The sequence below is a fragment of the Tamandua tetradactyla genome, chromosome 21 (assembly GCF_023851605.1).
Source record: "Tamandua tetradactyla isolate mTamTet1 chromosome 21, mTamTet1.pri, whole genome shotgun sequence".
Lineage (NCBI taxonomy): Eukaryota > Metazoa > Chordata > Mammalia > Pilosa > Myrmecophagidae > Tamandua > Tamandua tetradactyla.
Window position 1 is genome coordinate 8,679,547 of NC_135347.1, and position 11,151 is coordinate 8,690,697.

General features: G+C 37.3%; 1 pseudogene; it reads left to right on the forward strand.

Moving 5' to 3' along the window:
• The first annotated feature begins 6,873 nt into the window (after nt 1-6,873).
• Nucleotides 6,874-7,663, forward strand: LOC143665144 (centromere protein Q pseudogene; annotated as a pseudogene).
• The last annotated feature ends 3,488 nt before the right edge of the window (nt 7,664-11,151 follow it).

Consider the following 11,151-nt stretch of genomic DNA (forward strand, 5'->3'; position numbering starts at 1 on the left):
CCGCAAGGCCCTAGAAAGAAGCCAGAGAGGGGACCACAAAACTTTGGTTTCTGCAGGTCCCTGAGTAACAGGTAAGGGAAGGATGTCAGTTATGATTTCATATACAGAAATGTAACATTTTTTTTTAGAACAGTGAAAAAAGAAAGAATGAAAGGCAAATGCCCGTTTTCCAAAACAGGAGCAGCTGCATGCACCATAATGCAGAGGATGCACTGAATGTAAAGTATGAATGCGCTTTCAAGAGGCCCCTGCTGGTCTCAGAGCTGAGCCACGTAGAACGTGTGTAACCATGAGGTGAGGCTTTGTGCACAGAAATCAGCCCTGTGCTCTTCCCTGTGGTATGAACTCTCAAGATGGTTTTTCATAGTTCAACTTCATAGCTCATAACAGAGCACTGGGTGGAGCTGCCCTGAATAACTACGTGAGAGGTTGAAAAAATTAATATATATGTATGCATGTGTGTATATGTATGTGTTTTGTGTGTATAAATCAATCAAACAATAAATGAATGAATGTATGTATATTTCATTGTATAAATATATGTGTATGTATGTTGGAATCGAAGGGAGTTATTTTTGTAACTGGAGTGTTTGCCTCTTTTAGATGAGTAGTAAATAAAAGATCATCTCTATTGATGTAAAGGAAGAGTTTGAGATGTTCATCCTCCCAGTGTAAATAATGATAGCTATATCACCCAAGTCATGCCTCAGGGTCCTCCTGGGAAAAACTGGGAAGGTTTTTCCTGGAATTATGTTACACAATTCAGTAATGTCAGCTGCACTGCCTGGAATTCGGTTCTGTTTCTTCTTAGATGAGCCACTTTGGGCAGTTTGCTTATCCTTCCTGTCCCTCCATTTACTCCAGAAAGTGAGATTGATGGTAACAGTGCCTGACTCAGAGAGTTCATAAGATTACTATTGAAAAAATGCTTAGAACAGGTCCTGGCACATTGCTCTTAAATGTTAGATTGTTACTATAAGCATTAATTCCCCAAGCAATCTTGACAGAAAAATCGTAAGTTCATAACTTTATAAATAAGTGAAGTACCCATCTCCTGTGAGCTTCCACACACCATTTGCACTGGAAAAATTCTGTACCACGAAGGGGCCAGCAATGCTTGTTTGCTGCCTATTATTTAAATTTCTGTCCTCTTAGCTGCAACAGATTTTCTTATTCCCTTGGTAAAAGGACCAGTCATATCCTTCTATCCTGCCAGAATAGGAAACACCTTTAGAGGAGGCTGCTTCAGTTAAGGTGAGGACGTCCTCAATCAGGGGGGGTCTTATTTATAACAAGTAGGTTGTAAAATGATGATGTATGACTTCAGACACTAGGTCATAAAAGACACAGTAGCTTCTTTCTTGTTCTCTTGAATCACTCATCTTCAGGAAGCCAGCTGCCACGTTTGAGGACCCTCAGACAGCCCTATGGGAAGTCTGCTTGGTGAAAAACTGAAGCTCTAACCAACAGCCAGCAAAGAACTGGGACTTATATCAGCAACCATGTCAGTGAGCTATACCGAAAGCAGATCGTCACCCAACTTCATGGCACACCCCTATTCAGAACCACACAGCTAAACTGTTCCCAGATCCCCGACCTACAGAATCAAAAATAAATGCTTGTTGTTGCTCTGAACTGCTACTTTGTGGAGTACCGTGTTACATAGCAAAGGGTAACTAACCCACCCACATATACCAGAGTTTCTGATTTCATTGTTCTGGAATACAGCCTGCCATTACTTTTTACACATGCAACCACTGGCACTGTTACAATTCCACTTGTGTTATGTATATTTTAAGTGTCTCATTTCCTATGTAGGTCAACTGATACAACTGGTTAGGAAAGAGGGGCATGGTGAATGGGTAGGGTACGTGAGGTCACTCGTCAATGCTCAGCCATTTTCAAATCCTGACTCTGGTTAAGTGAGATCAGGCAGTTATGGGGGTTATATATAACCCAATGTGGCTTCAATTCAGATCAACAGCATTGGATGGGTCAGCCTGTCATGCAGGCTGATAATTGCTATTCTTTTTTTTTCCCACAATGTTCTGCTACCATTGCCACCATCCATTAGCAAAACTTTCCTATCATCCCAAATAGAAACTATATTCTAGATTCTGACGCTAGGAGTTGGCTTATTCTAATTGTTTCATATCAGTGAGATCAGACAATACTTGTTCTTTTGCACCTGCTATTTCACTCAACATGATGTTTCAGGACTTCATTTCTTTTTACAACTAAATAATAATTCCATAGTGTCAGTATACCACATTTTGTTTATCCATTCATTGATTGACAGACACTTGGGTTGCTTCCATCTTTTGACAATTGTGAGTAACGTCATTATGAATATCACTATGCAAATATCTGTTCAAGTCCATGTTTTCAGTTCTTTGGGTATATACCTAGAAGTGGGAATGTCAGGTCATACAGTAATTCTTTACACAGCGTTCCAAGGAACTGCCAAACTGTCTTCTGCAGTGGCTGCACTGTTTTACATTCCCACCAACAATGAATGAGCTTCTATTTATCCAACCCTGTCTAACACATGTAATTTTCTGTCTCTTTTTTTTTAATAGTAGCCATTCTAGTGGGCGTGAAAAGTGTCTCACTGTGGTTTAGATTTGCATTTCTCTAGTGGCTATAGATGTTGAACATCTTTTCATGTGATTTTTGGCCATGTGTGTATCTTTTTTGGAGAAACGCTTATTAAAGTGTTTTAAGAACCTATTTTTTTAATTGAGCTATTTGTCTTTTTTGTTGTTGAGTTGAAGGATCTCTTTATATACTCTGGATATTAAACACTTATCAGATATGTGAACTCTAATATTTTCTCCCATTGTGTAAGTCATTGTTTTACTCCCATGATAGTCCTTAGAAGCACAAAAGTTATTAATTTTGATGAAGTACCATTAACTTTGTTTTTCTTTTGTTGTTTGTGTTTTGGGCGTAAAGTCTAAGATACCAATGTCTAAAAGAAGTTCCTGAAGTAGCTTCCCTATGTCTTTTTTTAACAGTTTTATACTTCTGTACAGAGTATCATGTCATCCACAAATAGAGAAAGTTTTAGTTCTTCCATTCCAATGTGAACGCCTTTCAATTCTTTCCCTTGCCTAATTGTTCTGGCTAGAACTTCTAGCACAATGTTGAATAACAGAGGTGACAGTGGACATCCCTGTCTTGTTACTGACCTTAGAGAAAAGCTTTCAGTCTACTCTTTCACCATTAAGTATGACATTACCTGTGGGCTTCTTATATGCCTTTTATCATGTTGAGGAAGTTTCCTTCTATTCCTGGTTTACTATGTGCTTTTATGAAGAAGTGGTGCTGGATTTTGTCAAATGCCATATCTGTGTCAGTTGAGGTGATTATGTGGTTTTCTTTTCTCCATTCTGCTAATGTGGTGCTAATTGATCTTCTATGATGAACCACTCTTGTATACTCTTCTAGTTTGCTAGCTGCTGGAATGCAATATACCAGAAACATAATGACTTATAAAAAGAGGAATTTAATAAGTTGTTAGTTTATAGTTCTAAGGCCAAGAAAATGTCCCAATTAAAACAAGTCTATAGAAATTCCAATTTAAGGCATCCGGGGAACGATACCTTGATTCAAGAAGACATTCAACATTTCTCTCTCATCTGGAAGGGCACATGGCAAACACAGTCAGACTTTCTCTCTCATCTGGCAAGGCACACGGTGAACACAGCGTCATTTGCTAGCTTCTTCTCCTGGCTTCCTGTTTCATGACACTCCCCGGGAGACATTTTCCTTCTTTATCTCCAAAGGTCTCTGGTTCGTGGAACTCTGCTTCTTGTGGCTATGTCGTTCTTCACTGGCTCTCTCTGAATCTGTTTCATTCTCCAAAATGTTTCCTCTTTTATAGGACTCCAGTAAGCAACTCCACCTTCAGTGGGTAGAGACACACCTCCATGGAAATCATCTAGTCAGAAGTTACCACCCACAATTGGGTGGGTCACATCTTCATGGGAACAGTCAAAATGCCCCCACCTAGCGATATTGAATGAGGATTAAAGGCAATGGCTTTTCTGGGGTTCACCACAGATTCAGACCGGAACACATACCTAGGGTGAATCCCATTTGATCATGCTGTGTAATTATTTTAATGTGCTGTTGGGTTTGGTTTGCTAGAATTTTGTTGAAAAACTTCACATCTATATTCATAAGGGATGTTGGTCTGTAGTTTTCTTTTCTTGAGCTCTCTTTATCTGCTTTGATATGAGGGTAATGTTAGCCTCACAGAAGGAGTTAGAGAGCATCCCCTCTTCTTTAATTTTTTTTGAAAGACTTTGAGCAGGATGGATGTTAATTCTTCTTAAAATGTTTGGCAAAATTCACTTATGAAGCCATTTGATCCCATGCTTTTCTTTGTTGGGTTGTTTTTTAATGACTGATTCAATCTCTTTACCAGCTACTGTTTTGCTGAAATCTTACATTTCTTCTGGAGATGGTATAGGTAGTGTGTGTGCTTTAGGTATTTGTCCATTTCATCCAGGTTATCCAAATTGTTGGCATGCAGTTGTTTATAGTATCCTCTTATGATCCTTTATATTTCTGTGGGTCAGTAGTAATGTCCACCCCTATCATTTCAATTCTGATTTTAATTATTTGTGCCCTCTCTCTGTTTTTCTTTGTTTATTTAAAGTTCTATCAATTTTTTTATCTTTTTAAATAAACAATAATAGGTTTTATTAATTCTCTCTAGTGTTTTTTAATTCTCTATTTCATTCTTCTCCACTTTAACCTTTGTTATTTCCTTTCTTCTGCTTGATTTGGGTTTCATTTGTTCTTCTTTCCTTAGCTCTTCCAGCTTTGAGGTTAGGTCTCTGATTTGAAATCTTTCTCCTTTTTTAATGTAAGCATTTAGAGCTGTAAATGCTTTTGAGCACTGCCTTTGCATTTAGAGCACTGACTTTGTTGCATCCCATAAGTACTGGAATGTTTCATTTTCACTCTAATTTGCCTTAAGATATTTCCTCATTTCTCTTTATTTCCTCTTCAACTCACTGGTTGTTTAAGAGCATATTGTTTAATTTCCACATATTTAATAATTTTCAATTTCTCCCTCTGTTACTGATTTCCAACTTCTTTCCATTGTAATAAGAAAAGATACATGTATGAGTTCCATATTTTTTAATTTATTGATTCATCTTTTGTGACCTAAGGTATAAACTATCCTGGAGAATGATCCATGATATCAGCATTTTTAAAAAGCTCCCAAGTATTCTAATATCAGCAAAAGTTGAGATCCTCTAAACAGAGTCAAAGTTCAGAGAGCACACCATCCAATTGCATATGAGAGATGTTGCAAATTAATCTGCCAAACATCCACTTCTCTTCAGATGCCAGAGGCATTTTTATGGGACAGAGTTTTCTAGGTGTGAATCTGCAAAAAGGGTCAACAATGAAAGTATAATTCCCACCAACTGCTGGTGATCCATAGAGAGCAAATAAAAATGTGACAGGGGGTACAGAGGAAAAGCCAAGTGGGTGTGGGCTGTTTTCCATCTGACCTCAGCTTTCATGCCATTTAACATGTGCCTTCATTCATATCATATAGCTTCATGAGAAATAACCTAAGCTAGTTTCCTCTTTGCACCCAGACTTCTGCTTTATTCAATCACACACATACAAACACACACACACACACTCAATGTCACTCACAACAAGATGCTTTCAGTGGCAAATAAAAGTAAACCCAGACCAATCAGCTCTAAAATAAAGAAAATATAATAATTCATATAACACAAAGTCCAGAGGTAGGATATATCAAAATCAGTAAATTCCATGGTCCATGAACCCATGTTCATTCCATGTTTATGCTCTGTTCTGCTCAGCTTTCATCTGAAACTTAATACTAATTTCCCTAACGGGTGTAATATAGCTGCCTCCACTTCAGGTATGAATATGAAAGAACAGGAAGAAAGAGGATTTCTTTTCCCCCATATCTCTCTTTTCAGGGAAAAAAACCAGACACACACACACACACATGCAGAAATTCCCCACATAACTCATTGGTGAGAACTTGGATATATGCTCATACCAACTAATCAACAACCAGAAGAATAGAAAAAATATGATTGCTGATGTTGGACAGGATTTAGTCACTGAAATAAAGACAGAATTACCTTCCCAAAAGATACAAAACCCCTCTTCCAAGACACACATATCCATATGCACACACACACACACACACACACGCTTCCTTCAAATAATCTAAATCATTTGAAGGTCCTTTCAATTACATGTAACAAATATGTATCAGTTAGCTATTGTCACAGTAATACCATGAAACAAAACCACAAAAGGTCAGAGGCACAAAACAGGAATCTTCAGGTTAGCTTGGTGGGGGGTGAGGGTGATTTTGCTAATCCCAGTTGGATTCACTCAAACATCTGTGGTTCATCTACTGGTCAGCTAATCTAGGTTAGCTGGGCTGAGTGGTAGTTCTTCAAGGTGTAGATCCAGCTAGGTTTTGCTCCTCATTGCAGGTCAGGTTGAGGTTCACCCCATATGCATTCATTCTGGGGTCCAGGCATTTCTTATGGCAACAGCAACAGTACAAGAAGGCAGGCAGAAATGTAATGGTGTGGGTACAAACCCAGAACTGGCACACTGTCTCTTCTGCCCACATTCCACTGGACAAAGCAAGTTTATAACCAAGTCCAAAGTCAGGGCACCAGGAGTTATAATCCACCTCTAACGGAGAGGGCTGCAAAGTCATATGGCAAAAGATTTGAATATCTGGATCTAAGGAAAGATTAAGAATTGAAGCCAGAATTCTCCTGAGTGTTACTCCAAAAGGAGTTAGGATTTTGAAGCACTGTTATAATTGTTTCCACTTACATCAGGATGCCTGACAAATCAAATGCCTCCAAGAAAAAAATCTCGAAAGTTAAAACGAAATCCAAAACTAAAAATTGATGATGAAGAAATGGAGTTGTCAGAGAAAGAGGGTAGGAACATAATGAACAAAATTAAGAAACAACGAAAGCATCTATCTTCTGGAATGGCAGGAAAACAAAAAATACTAATCTGAAACAGGTAAAGATAGCATCCAATGAGAGAAAACTTGACACCCTCTTTCAAAGAGTAGCTGAGAGTTTTGAAATCTGTGATGGGATCAGTAATAATAGCAATTTAAGTAACAAAGAAAACACACAAATCCAATACCATCTTAACTGCCTGAAGAAAGATTGCTATAACTATATGAAATGCTAGAAGTGCCTCCCAAAAATCTGAAAGATTTAACTAATGTGTCAAGTCTACTGAAAATGGAAAGGGCACAGCACAGAGCTAATGAAAGTCTGGCATTATTGCAGGAAAAAATAGATAAAATAGTGGAGACCACATAGTCAATAATTGGGAATATTCAAAGCCTCAAAAGCAAACTTCAGATTCTGACAAGTTGAGGTGGAAGAAAAGGAGGAGAAGGTAAAACAGATGTTTCAAATTCATAGTAGTTCTGTCTTCCAGAACTTTCTCAGGACAGTCTCAAGGCACCAAAACATCAGAAAGACATTTTAATGCTAATTCCAAACCAGGACATTCTTAGAAATCTTGGCTGTTCTTCATAATTCATCCCAGATGAAAGATCTGTTAACTTTCATCAAAAGCCTATAAAAGACTGGATGCCCCTTAACATGTGTTTACATGAGATTGTTTCAGATCAATTTAACATTTGTGAATTTGTAAAACTATTACCCTACAATGACATTTCAGAGGCTGGGGCTTCTGTGGGAATTACTGTCCCTTAGTAATTACATACACTTTAAAATTAGTATGTGCAGATCTACCCTAAGCATTCAACGTAGTCCTGGAGACTCTGTTTTAGCAACTGGCAAGCCTGGGAAATCACATTTATTGTATTGCTATGTCTCTGGTTATTTGCCTAGAACCATAAAATAAGAACAGCCACAATCTGTTAGTTAATAATGGCTGAATGGAGATCCTTTATTGCTTAGTGCAGATAAAATATGATGCTATGAGTTAATGTATGTAAAGACTTTGTATAGTATCTAGTATCGAATTTCTTATCATTATTATCACTTACCTGAGAGCTTGCAATTTGTCTCTGGTCATCTAGATCTCGAGAAAGCCCCCAAATGCCTTTACTCTTCTATGTAACTCCCTAGTATTTTTGTTGAATAGTTAAGATTTGACAAGTTGCCTTTAACTGTGAAGGAAGTATCAACATTTTACATTTTCAGTTTAATTAATAAATAGATGTTCAATATATATTTTCCACTGTAATCAAAGCATACTTTTACTTCTGAAAACCATTAAAAAGGAAACTAAACGTGTTTATTACTTTTAGTGACTCTTTAAGACAAAAACCAAACAGAGAACCTTTTTTCTAAACCAGTTTTTCCTCATTATGATAAGCATTTACACATATATGTGATAGTTATCATTTAACTATATGAAGAAATCATTTCTAATCAACTACAGTCTATTGCTGAAGCTACTTTTAACTATTTGAGAAGTAAAATCACAACAATTTCAAAAAGAATTGTGGCCAATATTTCTATGTAACTCAGTTACTAATTCTGGCCCTGTCAACCAAAATTTTAACTTATTGGGGGAAGTATTGAGGACTTACAGAATTGATGGAAGTTTAAAAATCAGACTTAGAAAGTCTGAAAAATCAAGAAACTGTAATTACGTCATGTTTGGCAGTAATAACATGCCAGGACACTGGCACCACTGGACACACCATTTCACTGCCACTCTGCAAAGGAAACCCACTGTCCCTTCTTTTCTTCACTTATCCAAGATTTTAAATCCTTGACAGGAACATCCAATCAGCTGAACCTACTTCATGTCAAGACCATGTTACCAGGGTTAGAGGAGAAAAGGCACCAAGCCTTCTGCACTTCCTTAGTGAGAAATGGACACTGCCCCCTCTAGACCACACAAGTTAGGGATTCTCCCAAGATTTGAGGGGGCCTAGATGCTGGACAGTCAGACACAATGTTAAATGGCTATACTAAACTGGAATGCAATGGCAGTTCTGTGAATTAATGAAAGATCTTCACTATAACACCAAGACCCTCCTTACAAAAGGGGGTTATTCCTAAATTCTTCAGCCAGGAGAGTGTGAATCATTGGATTATTCATGATAAGTGAGCTGAAGTCTAGCCAGCATTGGTTCTTTTAAATCATAGAAGAAAGAAAGTTTATTAGCTTTGAATGCATTTTTATAATTGGTTTGTCCTGCTACATAGTCTTAAGGAAATTAAATATGTTTCAAATTTTACATTAAGAATTTAAATAATCAAATATACATGCAGTAGATATTTGGCTACCTCATGCTCAAACATAGTCAGGAAAAAACATCGGGCATTAAAATGCACTAACTCAAATGGCTTTTCTATGAAGAGAGATCTGTACTAATGAGATAGGTCTTCAATTCCACTCATGACTTCAGGAGATCTATACATTTGAAATACTGTTATGCTTAAATAGTAATGTAATTGCATTCAAGGGTCATGAGTTGACTGGATTTGGAAGGTTTCGCTTTTTCCCTCCCTCGTTCACTTTTAGATATTACAGCAATGACAAATACACTAAAGAGAGTTAGCTTAAAAGCAGAAATTTTTACTAAATATTTATGGTAAATCATGCTTACATCACAGAATAACCATTTGGTGAATGAAGAGACATAGAGAGGAAGCAAAAAGGAAAGGCAGGAAAGGGTAGAAAGGAAAGGAGGGAGAAATACGAGATAGAGGAGACGGCGAGGGAGGGAAAGGAAAAGAGAATATGCCACCTGTCCGTCACCTCTCACTATTCCACATTGTATAATGATTCTCTGCATTATTCATAATTATTTAGCATTTTAAGGTTATGCAGTAGCTGCGCTCAGAAGGCCAAGTGCTTCCTCTTAATCAATTTTCTTATTAAGCAATTGGGATGATGCCATCAGGTGAAACGTGGCAGCTCTCAGTGAAGCACACCTGCAGTTGTAAGCCCAGGCTCCAGTGATCCTGAGTCTATTCTGCTTTTTGCCCCTGAAAATAGGTACAGCAAGGGTATCCCCCATCACAGATGCCCACTCAAACTAATAGAAGTCAAGAGAAAGGAATTCAAAGGGAAGTCAATATTATTAAGACTATCACTCCTCGCCTAAACAACCATCTGGGCAGTGATTTGTTCCAATTACTATCCCTTCATAGGCAGTCTTCCCCACATAAGCTCTTTGGCCTTTTAGGTGTTCTCACAATATTCAGCAGAGCCCACTTCCATTTACTCCAGACCCTTCTACTAGATGGGGTGACCTGAGAAGGAAAAGTGAACTTCTACTTTCTATATTGAAAGTGGTACCAGACTTAGCATCTCAAGGTGCAAAATGATGGATCTTGCCCAACAATTCTCCAGAAGGCTATACCATACAGGAAGGAGGCTGAATAAAGCAAATAAACCCCATTCAGTTATATGATCTGACCAAGTAATGGAACAACTCATCAGTGAAATAAAAGACTTCCTAATTTAGTTTATTTTTAAGTTTCTGCATTTACTGCAAATATACATTTTTAAAGGACATCTAGTTACAATTACCTCTAAATGGAAAAATAGCTGAAAAGTCCACAATTTATTCTGAATAAACTATAGTAATTAAATTATGTGTCCAGGTCCTCAACTAGAAGAAAACTTTCTATTTTAATGATGTACCCTTTTTTTATTGAAAGGGTTCCAAATACTCCAAATAACTGGTGAGATAATCATTTCTTATCTCTTCTGGTCAGGAACTGGGCAGACAGGTTTGGACTTATTTTACTTCTAGCTTAGACAACACACCAGCAAATTATGGTTCTCAATGGTCATTACCATGATGGATTTTAGTTCTCAATTGAACTGGAGCTTAAAAAAAATTCCAATTAAAAGGAAAAACAAAAAACTCCTTTTCCTTAATTGCAGAAAACTCTTGGCTAAATATAAACTTTCTTTCTTACTTTCTTCTTGCTTTATATTTACAGCCTCCAAAAGAATCTTTGTGATCATGCTATTTCTTAATTTATTCCAATAAATGTTCCTACAAGATTTAAATTTACTCAATTATTTGCATGCTTTACCTCTACTATTCAAATTCCTTCCAAATTCCAAATTAATTCTATTCAGGATTATTTT